This window comes from Cibotium barometz, chromosome 42 (assembly GCF_041138505.1).
Source record: "Cibotium barometz isolate CiBa-2024 chromosome 42, ASM4113850v1, whole genome shotgun sequence".
Taxonomy (NCBI): domain Eukaryota; kingdom Viridiplantae; phylum Streptophyta; class Polypodiopsida; order Cyatheales; family Cibotiaceae; genus Cibotium; species Cibotium barometz.
This window is the reverse complement of record NC_141087.1, coordinates 43,530,413-43,548,288: the sequence shown is the minus strand read 5'-3', so window position 1 is coordinate 43,548,288 and position 17,876 is coordinate 43,530,413.

The window sequence follows — 17,876 nt, the reverse complement described above, 5'->3', positions numbered from 1 at the left end:
TACAACATAAGTGGTTTGCAGGGCAATATGTCCATGCCCCTTGCGACCGCCGTACAATGCTGTGGCAGAATCTCTCATTGACTATGATCCTGTTAAAGCTGAAAATGGTGCGTGGTGTCATTCTATATCATTCGACGCCTCGAAATTTCAGACTTTCATGTCGAATTTATAGATTCCTTAGTCGATTTATCCCTAAGGAGAAAATAATAGCCCCCTTCGCAGTTAGAGAACTTATATAACAGGGCATGACTATGGCCTAGTACGGTCCTCTTATATGTCTTCCGAGGAGATTTTGAACTCAGAGCCGAGTTGCTCTATGTACATATTGCAACTTTTATATAAATAAAGAAACATTTTCCGGTGACAAAATTCCTGTTGGATAAATGATTGTTTATGGCGGACGATCTGCTCTGCTGAAATTTTTTTTTTGTTATCGGACATATGTCATAGATCTCCATTAAGATCTTGTCTTGTATAAGAAATTGTTTTCCAAACTCTTAAGTCTTAGGATCTCATGAATAATATCAAAATAAAAATTTAATAATATATAAATTTTGGCAGAATCATGAAACGAGGAAACCGTGGTCGTCAGCCAGACCCTGTCTCTCAAGATGACGAGCTTGACCTTGATGTTCGCAGACTCAATCAAGACCCTTCAAAGGAGAAGGGGAGAACCTGGGCGAGGCTGTGGAGAAATGGGTGGAAGCCTTAGAAGAGTATTTTGACGTCACAGGATACAATCATCAAAGCAATTGGCTAATAAAGATCAACTGAGAAGCCAAATATGTCAAAAATTTATCAAGAAACACAAAAAGGTTGTAATTGTGTGATATAATTCATACAATTTGATATTCAAACTGAAAAATTCGTAATTTAGTAATTGGGTTTTCAGATGTAAGTACCGCAATTGTATGGAACCCTGACTTGCTTGAGGCCTAGACATGATGGTATCTATCTTATAGTTCCAAGTATCATGACTACCCGTATATACCAAGAGTATAATTGCAGCTCTTTACTGACAGTATATACGAGTAAATCTAAGACTTGAAATTATAAGCGTTAATGCTATCCAGATGATGATTTCGAATGTGGTTGATATGATTTTTAATTCTGTTTGGGAACTGATGAATTGATTTCGATTCTGATTGAAAAATGATGATCCCTGAAAATGGGTTGAAATGTAATAAGCTGAGCGAAACCACAATGTGGATGATTGGGATGAGTCCCTGTAATGATAAATGATGAAAATGATTCAGTAAATCACTATGAGATTAGTGGATTGTGCTGTCAAATTGCTACTGTTAATACTTGAGACGGTAGATCAAGTTAAGGGATGACGAATTGAGAACTTGCTTAACTAAAATTCCCGTGGAGGAATGTTCAGAAGGAAATTTTTCGGTCTAATGGACCATTATCGTATTAAAGATATTAAAACTGGCTGGCAGCAAACAGTAGCCTTGCTAGACCTTAAAACGCAGCATAATTGAAAAAGGCAACCACTTGTTGTCTCACAGATCAGCACTTAGGAGAGATATGGAGAAAAACGCACAATAAAAGGAGGGAAACGTGGGAAAATTTACAGAGTGTGGAGGAGCGTGGACCTAAGCGTATCATTAGGACCTCAATGGAAGGCTTCTTGGGCCCTTTTATTTGGCAGTTTAAGGAGTCAAACCTTTTCTCTTAAGAAGAAACGTTTTCTAATTAGAAGCTTCAAAACGGCTACTTTATTCGAATTTGAATTTTGGGGGGAAAATAGAATTTAAAATCTAGCCAACAAAACCATATCATGTAACATATCTATGGAAAGCTCTTGATGCGTAGATCACGGATCTATAATCTCCGCTCAAATCGGAGCTTGTATGTAGAAGTTATGGAGGTCCGAAAATTGTAAAATTGCCTCCCCTCCTTTTTTGGGGAAAAAGTGCACCCTTTGACCACTCTTACACCTCTCTTACAAACCCAACATTTCAGTCCACATGGCAACCCCCCATTTGGCTATTCCTTAATCACCTTGATTAGGCTTGGGCAAATTAAAGGGCCCAAGAAGACCCCATTCACTTCCTAATGGATACCATGAAGGATAAAGCACAGGCAGAAGCATAAATACTAAACATATGAGAGAGTGCAAAGGAGATTGAGAGAGTTGGACAAGATCACCTTTCATAACAGTAGTAAAGCTTTACAAAGGCAATGGCCAGCACTTGAATGTTGGACTATGTGCAAGGGAAGTGGATGAAGGAATGAATAATGGGCAACTCCTTATATAGTGGAGTAGAGACCTAGCCGACTGCCTCTAGGGCTAGTCGACTGGCCCTAGATAAATAATTAGGAGAAAATCCAATAAAATCCTAGATAAATAGTAAATCCCCAAAACACTGAGATGCACAAATCTCACAGCGTAGCCTTTTTTGCTAACTCCACTTTCGTCTAGTGCCTCTTAAATAGCATTTACATCAATTTTGTTGGTGTCCATAAATTATTGCACAACATTTCGTTTCACTATCTTTTACTTCTCTTCAATCATGTTTTTTGCAATGTTTCTTGATAGAAAACCTTTCGTTTTAGAGACTGACATTCTCTTTGTTAGGCTCTAAAATGTTTCAAAAATAACAGTGGTTTTCGTAGTACAGACCTCTAAGCCGACTAACTCTAGGGCTAGTCGTCTGGCCCTGGAAAAATAATTCGGAGAAAAGCTTGTAAAATCCCATATAAATAGTAAATCGCCAAAACACTAAGATGCACAATTATTACAGCACGTAGCCTTTTCTGCTAACGCCACTTTCATCTAGTGCCTCTTAAATAGCATTTACATCAATTTTGTTGGTGTCCACAAATTGTTACACAACATTCCATTTGACTGTCTTGCACTTCTTCTCTTCATCAATCATATTTTTTGCAATGCTGCTTGATAGAAAACCTTTCATTTGTTTGATTGGAAGAATATTAGGATTCACATTCTCTTTGCCAGGCTCTAAAATGTTTCTAAAATAAGGATGCAACTATTCACTTCATCATACTTTTTAACAAGTTAGTATTGTTGATATAAAGGGTTTGGGTAGTAGCAAGTATATTCTCAACCTCCTGCAAGTTAGTATTGTTGATATAAAGGGTTTGGGTAGCAAGTATTTTCTCAACCTCTTGTAAGCTTAAACTAAGCTTAACAACACAAGATTTGGCTCTTTAAACCTCCTCTCCACTTCATTCTTTACTCTACTTGCATAATAAACCGATCTCATATACGCGAACTCATTCCCTTGTTGAAAAAGAATAGTCCCTAGTGCATCTCGTCTAATAGATAGATTCACATAAAATAGCTTATCAAACTCAGGAGCTTTTACATTTGAAATTTCCCCCAATACTTCTTTGACCTTGCCAAAAATTTCTTCACATTCCTCATCCCACTTAACAGGATCCTTTTTTTACCTCTTGTTAAAGTGGATATAGCAGTTGAGATAACAAAGAAATGTAGTTTGACATATATTTTACTTTTTGAATGAAAGTGTGCAATTCCTTTGTAGAAGTAGGAGAAGATAACAGAATGAGAGACTTGACCTTTTTTGGATCTAGTTCTATCCCACATGCCTGAGTAATTTGATTCTTGGTTGTCCAATATAGCACTTTTTGGGGTTCAACTACCCACCCCTTGAATCCAACCTATAGAATACTTGCTCCAACTGACTGCAATGTTTATGCCTTGAACTGAAAATACAAATTTCATCTAAGATAACTTGAACAAAGTGAGCTAAGAATGGTCCAAGTACTTCAATGTGTTATCTTTGTTGGTACCAAGAAGGAACATTTGTTAATATAAATGGCATAACCTTATAACAAAAACAACCCCACGATGTGATGAAGGTTGTCTTCTCTTGATCTTCAGGTGCAATGACTATCTAGAAGTATCTAGAATATTGGTAAGGGAAACATGTCTCCACCCATGCGGTGAGGCTTTCCTCATTATGTACTCTAATGGCCCCATTCACCACAATTAAAGTACTTTAGAGTCATTGGATATACTTCATGACCCCTTCACCCTTCATGTCTCCACCCATGCGATGATCCTTTCCTCATTATGTACTCTAATGGTCCCATTCACCACAATTAAAGTACTTTAGAGTCATTGGATATACTTCATGACCCCTTCATCCTTACCATGGAGATTTCCCATTTTGATTGGATGGAGCTACAACTCCTTTGCCACCAAATGGTCCCCTTCCTTCTCCTCTACCTGCACCACCAACCATATTAAGACTCATTCTTTTCATTAATTCAACAACTCCATGTAACTCCTCTTTCAAGAAATCATCCTTTCCCTTTTACTAAGGAGGAGTTGTTTGGGAATAGGATTAACTTCATTAATGATAGGCTTCTTTTTTGGATCCTCTTGGAACCCCAGCTGCCCTAGTCTCTTCATTTTCCACTCTTTTTCTTGAGATAACCGAATAGCTTTATCAAAGGGGAGAGGATTCTTCAGCTCCACTTTGGGTCGGCCACAAATCACTCCTTTATCATCTTTGGTGGAACTTCCGGATGTAAAGAACCTCTCGAGTTGTTCCACAAATCACTCCTTTATCATCTTTGGTGGAACTTCAGGATGTAAAGAACCTCTCGAGTTGTTCCACAATTTAGCAAAATGAATCATATACTGATCTACGTCTTTATTAGGTACTTGTGCTGATAGTTACAAAGCTTGCTTCTAATTCCATTGGGGTCTCTTTTCCTGCATAGTGAGATAAAGTCAGTCTTCAACACCTTGTATCCAGACTCACAAGGATGAATATGAGTACTTCAAGAATTTTGAACCTGCATCCATGTCTTAGCCTCTCCTTTGAGACAATAGGCCAAAATTCGCAAAAACTTCTGGAGTGTCTCTCTCCTTCATTAGAGCAGTAAACTTGAACTCCTCAACAAATCGGGACACAACTTCATTTGGAAACCCAAGAAATTTTGAAAAATATTGAGCCATTTCTTTGGAAAACTTACAACACACACTTGACTTGAGTCCTTTTACTAGTCACCTCAATTCCCAAGAAGGATCCTTAGTGGGGTCCCCAAAACAGATGTTATCAAAATTGGGATAACACTAATATCCTCTATAATGCCTCTTCTCTGTGAACCATGCATTCACAAGATTTAAGACACCAATCACTTGATTTAGATATAGCGACTCTCTTCACATTGTAGACATTGTGTTGCATCTGTATTAACCCCTCTTGTTAGCATGAAATCATTAGAACATGCATGTATTTTTGTGTAATCCATACCTAGCATAGAGAGAAATTTATGACACCCATCTCGTGAGTCCGGTAATAGATTTTTAGGGGGAAGAATATTCTTGAGAAGCCTACAACATAACATAAGAAATCATATGTCAAAATATCTACAAGCAGAGGATATAAAACATGAGACCTTTTCTATTTAAGAGAATAGAATAAGACGATCTTACCTAAGAAGACTTGTGACACTTGCATTACTCCATCTATAAGTTGTTTACAAGTTTAATAGCTCCATCCCCTCTTTGCTCCCTTGTGTGTTGTGATTACATCATGATTCTATCCTTAGTGCTGGGTCTTAAAATCACACAAATCATATATCTTGGTTTCTTGTTCTTGGTGGTGGTATCATATCACACTGATTATGAGTGGTTTATCTTATTGCATGTACTTGATATGATGCAAATCGCCCAAATTGATTCCAACTTGCCCGAGGTCATTTACCACATAGAAATATGTGATGAGGAGGATACTATGTGAATCCCTTCCCATATGTAATAATCTAGTCTCATAATCCACCTATGTAATAAAAATTTCCCTCTTTAATCACTTTATTATTGTAGTGTTTTGTGCATGTGCTATCTTTAATACAATTGGGGTCTGGCCAATGTAGTCATCCACTTACTGATTTAGTAGATGTCTCAGCTTCCATACTTCTGTAGGTGTAGGCAAAAGCACATGTTTGATGCTTTGATCTTTCAAAGTCGGTGACACAACCTTGAAGATAGAGGTGTATAAAGGAGAAATCACATGCAGAAGCATACATAGTAAACATATGAGAGAGTGCAAAGGAAATCGAGAGACTTGGACAAGATCACCTTTTATAATAGCAGTAAAGCTTTACAATCGAAATGGTTAGCAAACTGAATGTTGAACTATGTGCAAGGGAAGTGGATGAAGGAGTGAATAATGGGGAACTCCTTATATAGTGGAGTAGAGACTTGGCCGATTGCCTCTAGGGTTGCCCGATTGGCTTGGACAAATAATTAGGAGGAAATCCAGTAAAATTCTAGGTAAATAGTAAATCCCCAAAACACTGAGATGCACAATTCTAACACCCCCTCTGCAACTCATAGTGTGCAAGAGTCGGAAGAAGATAAGTCGATGAAGATGCAACCATGGACCCTCCAACATTGCAAATACTGTAATCACCTCAGAGAGAACATCCACCAACCTATTTCCTCAAAACAAGATGCCATCACAAACAGCAAGGGACTTTTCTTGGCCACGAATTCCTACACAATTGTGGAGTGAACTCCAAGAATAGATGATGAGATGTTGAACATACTGCACCCAGAATCCCCAATAGTGGAAGGAACACATCACATTCCAAAAGCCTGGAACAATGAACTTGGAAGAGGTCTAGCCCATAATCTCTGTTGTACCAAAGATAACCATGTCCTGCCAAATGTCTAATGCTTGGAACTCTGAATCACGGTCCCCATGCACCAATAGGTGGAGCTGTAATTAGCCACCTCCCCCGCCACAAGCCTCTACTTGTTGGAAGCACATGGGGGGAAACTACATGTGTACTAGCAAAGCCCACCATCTGGGGTCTCCTGAGAGACATAAGCGCCCTGGGAGACCTAGAAGTGGTACTAGAATCTGTATCACTATCTTGTGTTGTGTATTTGCCTTTTCTTAGAGATGAAGCCTTGCCATTGGTCTTGTCCTTCTTCTTGGACAAGCAATCTTTAGACAAATGGCCTCTTTTTCCGCAAGAGAAACATCGATTCTAACCTTTCTTCTGAACTGAGGAAAGTGCTTGTTGGTCAAAATTGTTGAGACTGACACCTTCAATTTACCTTATGAGATGAGAATGGACTCCTCCTCCAAAAGTAGGGAGCTAAGATCAACAAAATCCAATTGAATGGATGTGACCTAGCACCACAAAGATTGAGAAATAACATCATAGTCTGAAGGAAGCTTGGTGAGGATAAGAGCAACCAGTTGAGAAGAGGACAAAGCAGCACCCATAGCTAGTAACTGGTCATGGATAACCTTGGCCTTCATGAGAAAAGACTACATGGAATTGTTTTCATGAAATAACAAGCCATAGAGCTACCCTTGCAAGGTAACTGCCTTCATCGATGAATCTCGTGCAAAGAGATCCTCCAATTTTGACCACACCTGATGAGCACTGGTGAGAGTTTGCACTATCGGTGAGACCTCCTCTATGATGGTCCACACAAACACAAAATGCACCTTCGAGTCCCAATTCTCCCACTCTTATGATTCCATAGCAAATTCATCCTCCTGATCTTGAGTCCACCGCGTAGAGTTTTGAGGACCCTCGGACTTCCTTTTAGTGCCCTAAACAATGTCCCACAAACCCTTGTGGATGAACCAGATCCACATCTGAAGCTTCCAATGAGCATAGTTGGGTCCCTTCAACTTGTCATCCTTGTTCATACAAGGGGAGCCATATCCACAGCAGCAAAGAACAAACTCAGCTCTTAAACACTTCTCTCAAGTGTTTTCCAATGAAACGAGGCACCAGGAACAATTAGCCCCCTCTCAAACCATAGAGAGAAGGAGGCGGGACAGTAGCAAAACATTCCAAGATCCACCGGGAACCTCCTACTAGAAGGGCAATGACTCGTGGAGGAAGAAGACAATGTAGGGCCACTTGTCTAGAAGCACCAAATGCAAAGAACTCACTAAAAACAGATGCTATTGCAGAAAACACAACCACAACTCCACCCTTTGCCTCTGTAGAAGAAAATGCAGCCAAGTAAACTGGTCGCCTTGCCTTTGTACAAGAAAAAGCAGCCACCAAAATTGGCCAGAAGCTAACAACAAGTTGGCTAGACCTGAAAGCGCAGCATAGTCTTACCTTTCTTGCTTGACCCTGCACTTGCACCCTCCACTACCAGGTTTCAGTTCAGCAATATTGCAATTTTTCTAACTTCTATGTCCATCTCCCAATGGGGTAGCTTTCTTCCTTGCTTTCTTCAGCTTCTACTGGGTAATATTGAGTTCGTTAATCTCTTTTTTAAGTTGTTCTTTTAGTTGTGAGCACTCAACAACCCTCTGAGCTTTGTCTTCTCCCTCTTGTTGGTATAGACACCTATACATATCAGCAATAGTAGATTGGCTATATCTGTATCCAAGCAAGCCTTTGTGGCCACCGTCACCTCCAAACTTCAGTGCTTGTGTTGGACTGCAAAAAGGAGGAGTGGAGTTCATGATTGGGGATTTGGGGTAGATTGTTCCATCACACCATAAGTCGATATCTTGGCAAGACTTCTCTCCTCATTTTTTCCCTGTGCATGGGATCTATTCTTGGACCTTTTTCTTCATTTTTGAAGAGGAGCATACTCTTCTTGTAAGTCTATGTGAAGATGGTATAGCCTCTTCTTATTAGATTCTTCAATTGCTTGATTGCAATTTATCATTGTTTTTTTATGTTCTCACAATGCAGCACCTCTTCATGAATCAAAACTTTGCGATGGCAGTAAAGGTATAAAATGTTCAAAAGAACAAAGATTTATCTGAAGATAGTTATGAACACATAGAGTCTTAAATGCGACATGAGTTACTCCCTTGTGTTAAATGCATGTCAGTTCTTTATTCCTCTTACAGATTCACCTTTTGCAGTCAATGCACATCTTTTTTTGTTTTTGTCGGATGCACTTTTCAATTTTGTGCATTTTGGTGATGAGAAAACTAAAGAAATTGATAATTTTTTACACCGCTCCAAAATGAGTTTTGAAATATTCTAATGATTAATAACACAAAAATTTTGACATCTTTTAACAAAATGATACCTCTTTGTTTTTGGCACATCCTGAGGCACCTTCCGTGTCATGAGGAATCCTTCCTCTTGTTGTTGAAGATGTTCTCTTTCTTGATATAAAGGTCCATCCACCTTAGTTGCAAATACCATAGACACAATTGCATTTTGAGCAACTTCATGTGCTTCATGATTTTGTTCCCTATCTATATGTTGGATGCTCTATGCTTCAAAATGTCCAAGTAATCTCTTCACTTGTCCTACCCAAGTCTTCATATGAACATGTTTGGTCCTCCACACTCCCTCAGGGGGTGCACTATTAAGGAACCTTATGTACCATGTGTGTTCAAGGGGTATTAAAAAAAAACCTTGTGATTTCTTCATGAATAAAATGACCTCCCTTTCTTTATAGACTTAAGAATTTTTTGTTTAATAGTAGCTTGATTTGAACTCTTCTTGACAGAGCCAAAAAAGAAAAATACATGTGCATAATTAAGCTGTTGGTCTTCCTTTCTTTTGCTTTGCTTCTCTACCAGGTCTTTTAACAAGATTGGCAACTCTTTGTATGTGAGTAGATTGGCTAAAGAGGCTTGTCTAGACACCTTGACCAAGAATGTGAACTAAAATTCTTCCAACACAACTATTCACTTCATCATACTTGATAACAAATTAGTATTGTTGATATAAAGGGTTTGGGTAGCAAGTATGTTCAGAACCTCCTTCAAGCTTAAACTAAGCTTGACAACACAAGATCTGGCTCTTTATACCTCCTCTCCACTTCGTTCTTTACTCTACTTGCAAATAAGCCGGTCTCCTATACCCGGTCTCATTCCCTTCTTAAAAAAGAATAGTCCCCAGTGGATCTGGCCTAATAGAAAGATTCACATAAAATGGCTTATCGAACTCGGGAGCTTTGACATTTGAAATTTCCCCCAATACTTCTTTCACATTCCTCATCCCACTTAAGAGGATCCTTTTTTACCGCTTGTTAAAGTGGATATAGTAGTTGAGATAAAAAAAGAATGTACCTTGACATATATTTTACTTTTTGAATGAAAGTGTGTAATTCCTTTGTAGAAGTAAGAGAAGATAACAGAATGAGAGACTTGACCTTATCTAGATCTGGTTCTATCCCGTTTTGGGACACCACATGTTTGAGTAGTTTGATCCTTGCCTATCCAATAAAGCACTTTTTGAGATTCAACTACCCACCCTTGAATCCAAACTATACAATACTTGCTCCAATTAACTGCAATGTATATACCTTGAACTCAAAATACAAATTTCATCTAAGAGAACTTGAACAAAGTGATCTAAAAATGGTGCAAGTACTTCATCTGATCTTTTTTTGTATTGGGAAGGAGCATTTGTCAATATAATTGGCATAACCATGTAACAAAAACAACCCGAGGGTGTGATGAAGGTTGTCTTCTCTTGATCTTCAGGTGCAATGACTATTAGGAAGTATCTAGAATATCCATCACACTCCCATCACAAATGTTATGTTTTTCATACACTACAACTTTATCCAAAATATTATTAAGAAAAGGCAAAGAGTAATGATTCCTTTTTGTAGTTGTATTCAATGGTTTGTAATCCACATACACTCACCACCTTCTAGCCTTTTTTGGTCTTATCAGAACCGGGTTACCCCAATTTGAGTTTTTAACTTGATAGATAAAACCAGCTTTCAAAAGTTTATGTAGCTCAGCCCACACCTTGATGCTGCCAAGCTTCAATAGATGGACATATATCAGGTAATTCCTCTACAGAGATTACTCCCTTGTCCTTAAGTACTTGAACATGTTCTTGTCCCAAGCTTCTCAACAAGTTTGCAACACTAGTTTTACACCTTCCTTTATTTCAATATTGAACGGATCACCTACAAATCCCCTTATATCTTCATCAAAAATGATAAAAAATTTAGGAAATTTGGCAAACATAGCAAAATACCCTTGTCTCTCCTTTTACGTGTAAGACTGGCACTCAATATCCTCTCTACTAGCTCTTGCAGTAGTTGAGGTATAGAAGTTTTTGGCTGCATTAGTTTCTCCATGGTTCAAAATCTTCCTTTCTCTTCAACTTCATACCTCTCCGTGAGTTGAATGTCCTTGTGGACCTTCCTCTCCTAGTATGAAGAATACCTATCCATTTTCTACCTCAGAAGCATGACTCGCCTCTTCTTCACTTTAACTTTTTGTCTCTTCCCCCTTCAGCACTCCCTTCCTCGTCTTTGTTCAGCTCCATGTGACTTACCATGTCGAAGCTCGTCCTTTTTCTAGTACCAATATGCACAGTTATTACCCCCCCTTCCCCAATTTTGAATAGCACCCACATTACTCCCTTGAGTGGTTATGAAGTAGCTTTTTTGTTGGGAGAATCCACTCCCTCTTCAATTTTCGGCACGCACCCATCACCTGATCAAAATTGATATCAGCTTTTCATTGAGCTAGATCTTTCACCAAGTTATATTCCTCCTCTTTCTTCCCTAAATGCAGGACTATCACCTTGAAGCGTCTCCTTGGTTTTCTTGCTTTCTTCTTTGAAAGTTCTGCCAGTTCTCGCTTTCCTTTATTTGGGCTAGGTCCACGCTCTCCTTTGCCAGAACCTCTCCTTCTCTTTGCCATCGGCATCACTTCTAGTTCTTCTTCCAAAAACCGATAAGGCTCACTACTTTACCCTTCTTCTTCTCATCAATAGCACCACCACTACTGTTGGGTTTAGAGGATCTTTAATCTCTAGACCAAAATCATTTGCTCTGTTGTTCATATACTGAGGTAAGGGAAACATGTCTCCACCCAGGCGGTGAGGATTGCCGCAGTATATACTATAATGGCCCTATTCACCACAATTAAATTACTTTACAGTCATTGGATATATTCCATGACCCCTTCATCCTTACCATGGAGATTTCCCATTTTGATTGGATGGAGCTACAACTCCTTTGGCACCAAATGGTCCCCTTCCTTGTTCTCTACCTGCACCACTAACGATATTAAGACTCATGCTTTTCATTAATTCAATAACTCTATGTAACTCCTCTTTTAAGAAAAAGCAGCCACACCAAAACTGGCCGACAGCCATACGAGGCTCGCTAGACTTGAAAACCCAACACGACATTCCTTTTGACTATCTTTCACTTCTTCTCTTCAATCATGTTTTTTGCAATGCTGCTTGATAGAAAACCTTTCATTTGTTTGATTGGAAGGATATTAGGATTAACATTCTCTTTGTCAGGCTCTAAAATGTTTCTGAAATAAGAGTGGTTTTCTTAATTTCTAGTTTAAATCTTTATTATCATTGCATTCAAAGTAGTAAAGGCATAAGAAATCTTACCTTGCTTGCTTGACCTTGCGCTTGCACCCTCCACTACCAGGTTTCAGCTTAGCAATATTGTAAACTTTTTTAATTCTCTGTTTGTCTCCCAATGGGGTAGCTTTTTTTCTTGCTTTCTTCAGCTTCTTCTAGGTAATCCTGAGTTGGATGAAAGCAAGGGATGGTGGTACAAAATTGGTTGTCCTTGACACCACCTAGGCTTGGTAGAACAAGAGTAAAGAAAAAGAGGGCAAAAAGGAAATAAAGGAGAAATATTAAGCTATGAAAATTCCCTGAGGTGTTATACTTTAGTCTTTTTTTTGAAACGTCCCATAACAGATAGACGTGGGTGGAGACGTGGGTGCAGACGCGGGTGGAATGCAAGGAAGCAGATTTCTCTCTCTCCCTCTCTCTCTCTCTCAGACCTCCCCTCTCTGTCTCTCTCTCTCTCTCTCTCTCAGACCTCTCTCCTGCACATCCTCTATCCCCTGCGGAACACCATAGCCCTCTCTCTCTCTGTATAAACATGGCAGCTCAGGCCATCACCATATTTACAGAGACGATGCTGGAGGTTGAGTGTGATTCCTTCACTAACCTTGAGTCAGGGATACCTGCATTTACAGAGGATACTATCAATGAAACCCAAGCTGCTCACGAACCTGTCGGCAACCAAGAATTTCTCCGGGGCTATTGGGCGCAAAAGAAGCGTGAGCAACGATGCAAGGAGCGCAACCCTGCTAGGGAAGGTAGCCTGCCTTTCAAGAACCAGGTCAAGGAACAATATATGCAAAGCCATGGCTAGATATTGGCATCGAGACCCAAGGACTAACAACAGTAGAACAACAGGAAATTCTAGAGCAGCTCATGCATCATCAGCCGTTTTCCAAGTTGAGGAGTTCGGATGTGCAATCGAGTCTTCTTTCCAACGTTCGCAACACATTGACTCAATTGAAAGTACCTCACTCTGCAAATGAGCTGTTTGTAAAGAGAGCCTCTTTGATGATGATACTGAACAATGGTGATCAGAGAACAATGTCAGTGAACCAGTCCAAAATTGCTACTGTCTTGGGTGTTCATCGATGGAATATAGCGGCAGCAAGCAGTCGACTAGAAATGAAAGATGAGAATGAAGTGTTGCCACTTAGTGCTTGTCACAGACAATTGCCTTTGTATACAAGTATCACAAGTGAAACTAGAGATTTGGTGACCGCTTTTTGGAAATCTGAGATGAGAGTTTCACCAAACAAAAAGGATATTTGTAAGTAGAGGATCGAGGCAAAATGTGTCATCAAACATCCAATTCATCTTCTAGATGACTCTCAGGTAATATGTTTTTGCTACAATGCAATCCATGATGGCCTTGATTTCTGTTGGAATGGTTCAAAATTTGTAGTCTTTGGGCAACACTAAAAGCTTGGCTGTTTAGTACCAAACTGGTAGTTTTTTACCAGCAATCACTCTAGGCCATAAGTACCAATTTGGTACTGCAATCATTGTAGGTACCAATTCCCATATCCAAGTACTTACCATTGTTTGAATTCCCAGCTCCATAATAGTATCATTGTAGGTACCAATTCCACCTCCATAGGATTAAATTTGGCACTTCTCTAAATTTTGCATTGTACCCAACAGGATTCACGGTACAACTTTTGGTTGCAATGTCCAAGAGTAAGGAAGCACAGTCTCAATTTGGCACTTTTGAGAAGCACTCACACTTGGTAGTGTAATACCAAATTAGGTTTTGGAGACAGATTTGGTGCTTTCAATGTATCTTGCAAAGTACCAAATGGATGCATAGTACCAATTTTGGAGCGTTTTATATTCAGAAAAGTATCCAATTTTGTACTAAGCATCCAATTATGGTACTGTAAAGTATACAGAGAAATAGCCAATTTGGTACTATGGATCAAGTTCGGTAGTATGCAGGGTGCTTTAAGTGTGCCTGGTTAGTACCTAAGGTTTCACAGCTCCAATTTGGTTTTTTTGGGCACCACTTACACTTGGTAGTATAATACCAAAATGGGTTTTCGAAACAGATTTGGTGCTTTTAGAGGATACTGAAAAGTACCAAACTAGATGCATAGTACCAATTATGGCGCTCTTTGTATCCAAAAAAGTATCCAATTTTGTACTAAGCTTCCAATTATGGTACTGTGAAGTATACAGAGAAATAGCCAATTTGGTACTATGGATCAATTTTGGTACTATGTAGGGTGCTTTAAGTGTGCCTGCATAGTACCTAAGGGGTTCCACAAATCCAATTTGGTGTTTTTGGGCACCACTCACACTTGGTAGTATTATACCAAATTGTGTTTTGGAAACAGATTGGGTGCTTTTAGTGAATACAGAAAAGTACCAAACTGGATGCATAGTACCAATTTTAAAGCTTTTCTGTATCCAAAAAAGTACCCAATTTGCCACTATGGATCCATTTTGGTAATATGCAGTATGTAAAACAGTACCAAATTGGGTACTATGGTTCCAGCTTGGTACATAGAACTAAATTTGGTGCTTTTTTGTATTCACAAAAGCACCCAATTTGTTACTATGATCCAATTTGGTACCATGCTTAATGTAGAAAAGTATCCAATTGGGTACTATGGTCCGCTTGGTAATAAATAGAGCCTAATATGGTGCTTTTCTGCATCAAATTTGGCACTATAGTCTGTTATCTGGCACTACAGTTCCAAATTTGGTACTTTAGAATGAGTTGGTGGTTTACAGTACCAAATTTTGTACTGTAAATAGCTTTGGTGCTTTACTCTTGTTTGATAGTATTCTGAGCTCTAACGTGGTTCATTTTTCACTTAAAGGTGAAGCTCTACAAAAGATTCAAGAGCATGTATCCTGCGGTGAAGTTGTCACTTAGGTCCTTTGAGACACTCAAGACTTTTTTTGTCCGAAGATTGAAAGAGCGCTATACTTGCTGCTGTATTTACCATATCTAGATGGTATACTTCAAGGATGCTTTCAATCAAATGTGCCAGAACAAGTTTGGGCACCACGGCAAAGAACATCCATGTACATGCTCCATTTGTGGTACACGTAGTGAGGCAGGCCAATGTTCTGCAAACCAGGCTGTTTTTCAACACATAACTTGCTGGATTTTATATTGTGCCCTCGCCCAAAGGAGGGTGAATATCATGCAAAGAGATGCTTGCTTGGAGAGTGCCCCAAATGCGGTGTACGAAAGTTGTCATTCTGCCCAGCCGAGATTGCAACAGATAGCAAGGAGGTGACTGTTAAGATATTCCAGGATGTGGGCACTGGACAGGTTAATGGTGATGGAAAAGAGAAGAAGCGAAAGGACTTGGTCGTGGAAAGGATGAAAAGTGCAACTTTCATTCATCTCTTTTCAGATCATCTGAAAAGCTTCGTTAAGCACAACTTTATGTTTAGGTGGCAGGCCCAACAATTCAAAGACTGCTTGCTTAAGTTTCCCAGAGATGTTGTGGTATCTATTGTTGATTTTGTAGAGAATTACAGCTTTAAAGTGCAAAATGAGATCCAGTCCATGCATTGGTGGTCAACACAGGTAACAATACTGGTACACATCTCTTATATCAGAAATTCAGTAGGAGCTATTGAGAAGACTGTGCATTTTTACATATCAAATGATAAGCTCCACGACACGCTCTTTGTTCAGCATTGTGTTATGCTGCATGACAACTGGATGAAACAGCAAGGACACTGTTTGCGTTATCATTGGGTATGGTCAGATGGTGCCGCTTCACAGTTCAAGGCACGAAGACCACACTATTTCGTAGCCAGGTATTATCAGTTGACAGGATTGCTTATGATGCATAACTTCTTTGCTTCAGGGCATGGAAAAGGAGAGCATGATGGTGCAGGTGCTATTATCAAGAGAACCCTGACGCACGAAGAACTAAAACTCGATGGGTGGCTGGCCCATGAAGTGTGCGGCTGATGTGGTCAATTTTTTGAACGCGAGGTTTCAGCCGACAATGGAAGGTGGAAGTGCCAGCACAAGGAGGGTGTTCTGGTTGGTTTCACCGAATGATGTGCTACGTTTTCCGTTGTGGGACTGTAAACCAATTGCAGGCTCTCGCTCATTCCATTGTGTTGACGGCTACTCAATGCACAATCCATGTGATGTGCGTTTTCGTACGCTGTCATGCTTCTGTGATCCATGTGTGAATGGGCAGTGGAGGAGATGCAATAATAAACAGCACATTGAAGAATGGAAATATGTCTCCATCGAGCCATTGACAGAGTCAGTACAACCTACAAATAGTGATGAGGACGACGATGATGAGGAGAACTACAATGATTTGTTTTCCTCCCATGTGAGTGAGGATTTAAGCATGCCTATGTATGAAGGAGACCCTGAGGTGTTGAGCCAATTATTGTCCATTGGGGATAACTTTGCAGTGAACGCAGCCGAGGAGAAGGAGGACTTCTACCTTCTTAAGTGCACAAAAACCGTTTATGTAGCACCAAGAGTACTGAAGGACCTTTGGCATAACAAGATCGTAAGAGGTGGATTGCTAGTTGAGGGCTTGTACTATGCCCAGGTTGAGGGCAAAGTTGATACCTATACCCTATTAGATCAGACACCACCCCGGTGATGATCTACTCGCATCTTGTTAGAGCCATACATGGAGGCTATCCCTGGCCTCCATCACCACTTTAAACTATCCTCAGAGATATATGAAAATATCTACAACAGTATGCCATATGAAGACGAAAGTGACCAGGACGGGAGCCATACAGTGTTTACCCCAACTACAATTCTAACCACTGGCAACAGTTGTAATTCTCTTGAATAGAATCTTGCTTGTGATCAGTACTGTCTAATTCTCTTGATTAGAATCTTACTTGTGATCAGTACTGTCTAATGCTATTGCTGTGTTATCAATTTGGTTACTGGTACTGTGCTTTATTGTTTTTAGCTTTGCTGTGTTTTTGCAGTACCAAATTTTGGTACTGTTCCTTTTTGTTTTCACCAAGCAGTAACAGAAAAGTACAAAAGCAGTAGCCAAAAAAAGTACATGTACAAAAAGATAATTATCATTAAATGCCAAAGGCAATGTACAAGCATACAGAATCTTTTACACATCAGGGGGATCAAAGCGGTACGAATACCCCTCCATAGATACAAAGTAGTTGACAACGAACGAGGAAATGTCATCCTCAACATCAAACAAGGGATTCCGATGGCTGTAAGCAGTGGGGAACTTATCAGCTAGCCACCCGGAGATCCACGGGAAAATGACATCCATAAGATACTTCGGCTTGTCGGGGTCATAATTCTTAGGCTCATATGACCGGATGCAGCACAAATAAGAGTACCAAAGCTAACAAACAGTACATAACAGTGAAAAGGTACCACACTTGGTACAACACAGTACCAAAGTACCAAATACCCAAAGTACCAAACATTATAAAATTGTGTACACAAATGTTACCAAGCACAGAACCAAGTACCATAGTATCAAAGCACCAAACAGTACCAAATTGTGTACAAAATAAAAAACACAGTTTCAAACTACCATAGCATCAGAGTACCAAAGTACCAAAGATAACCAAAGAGT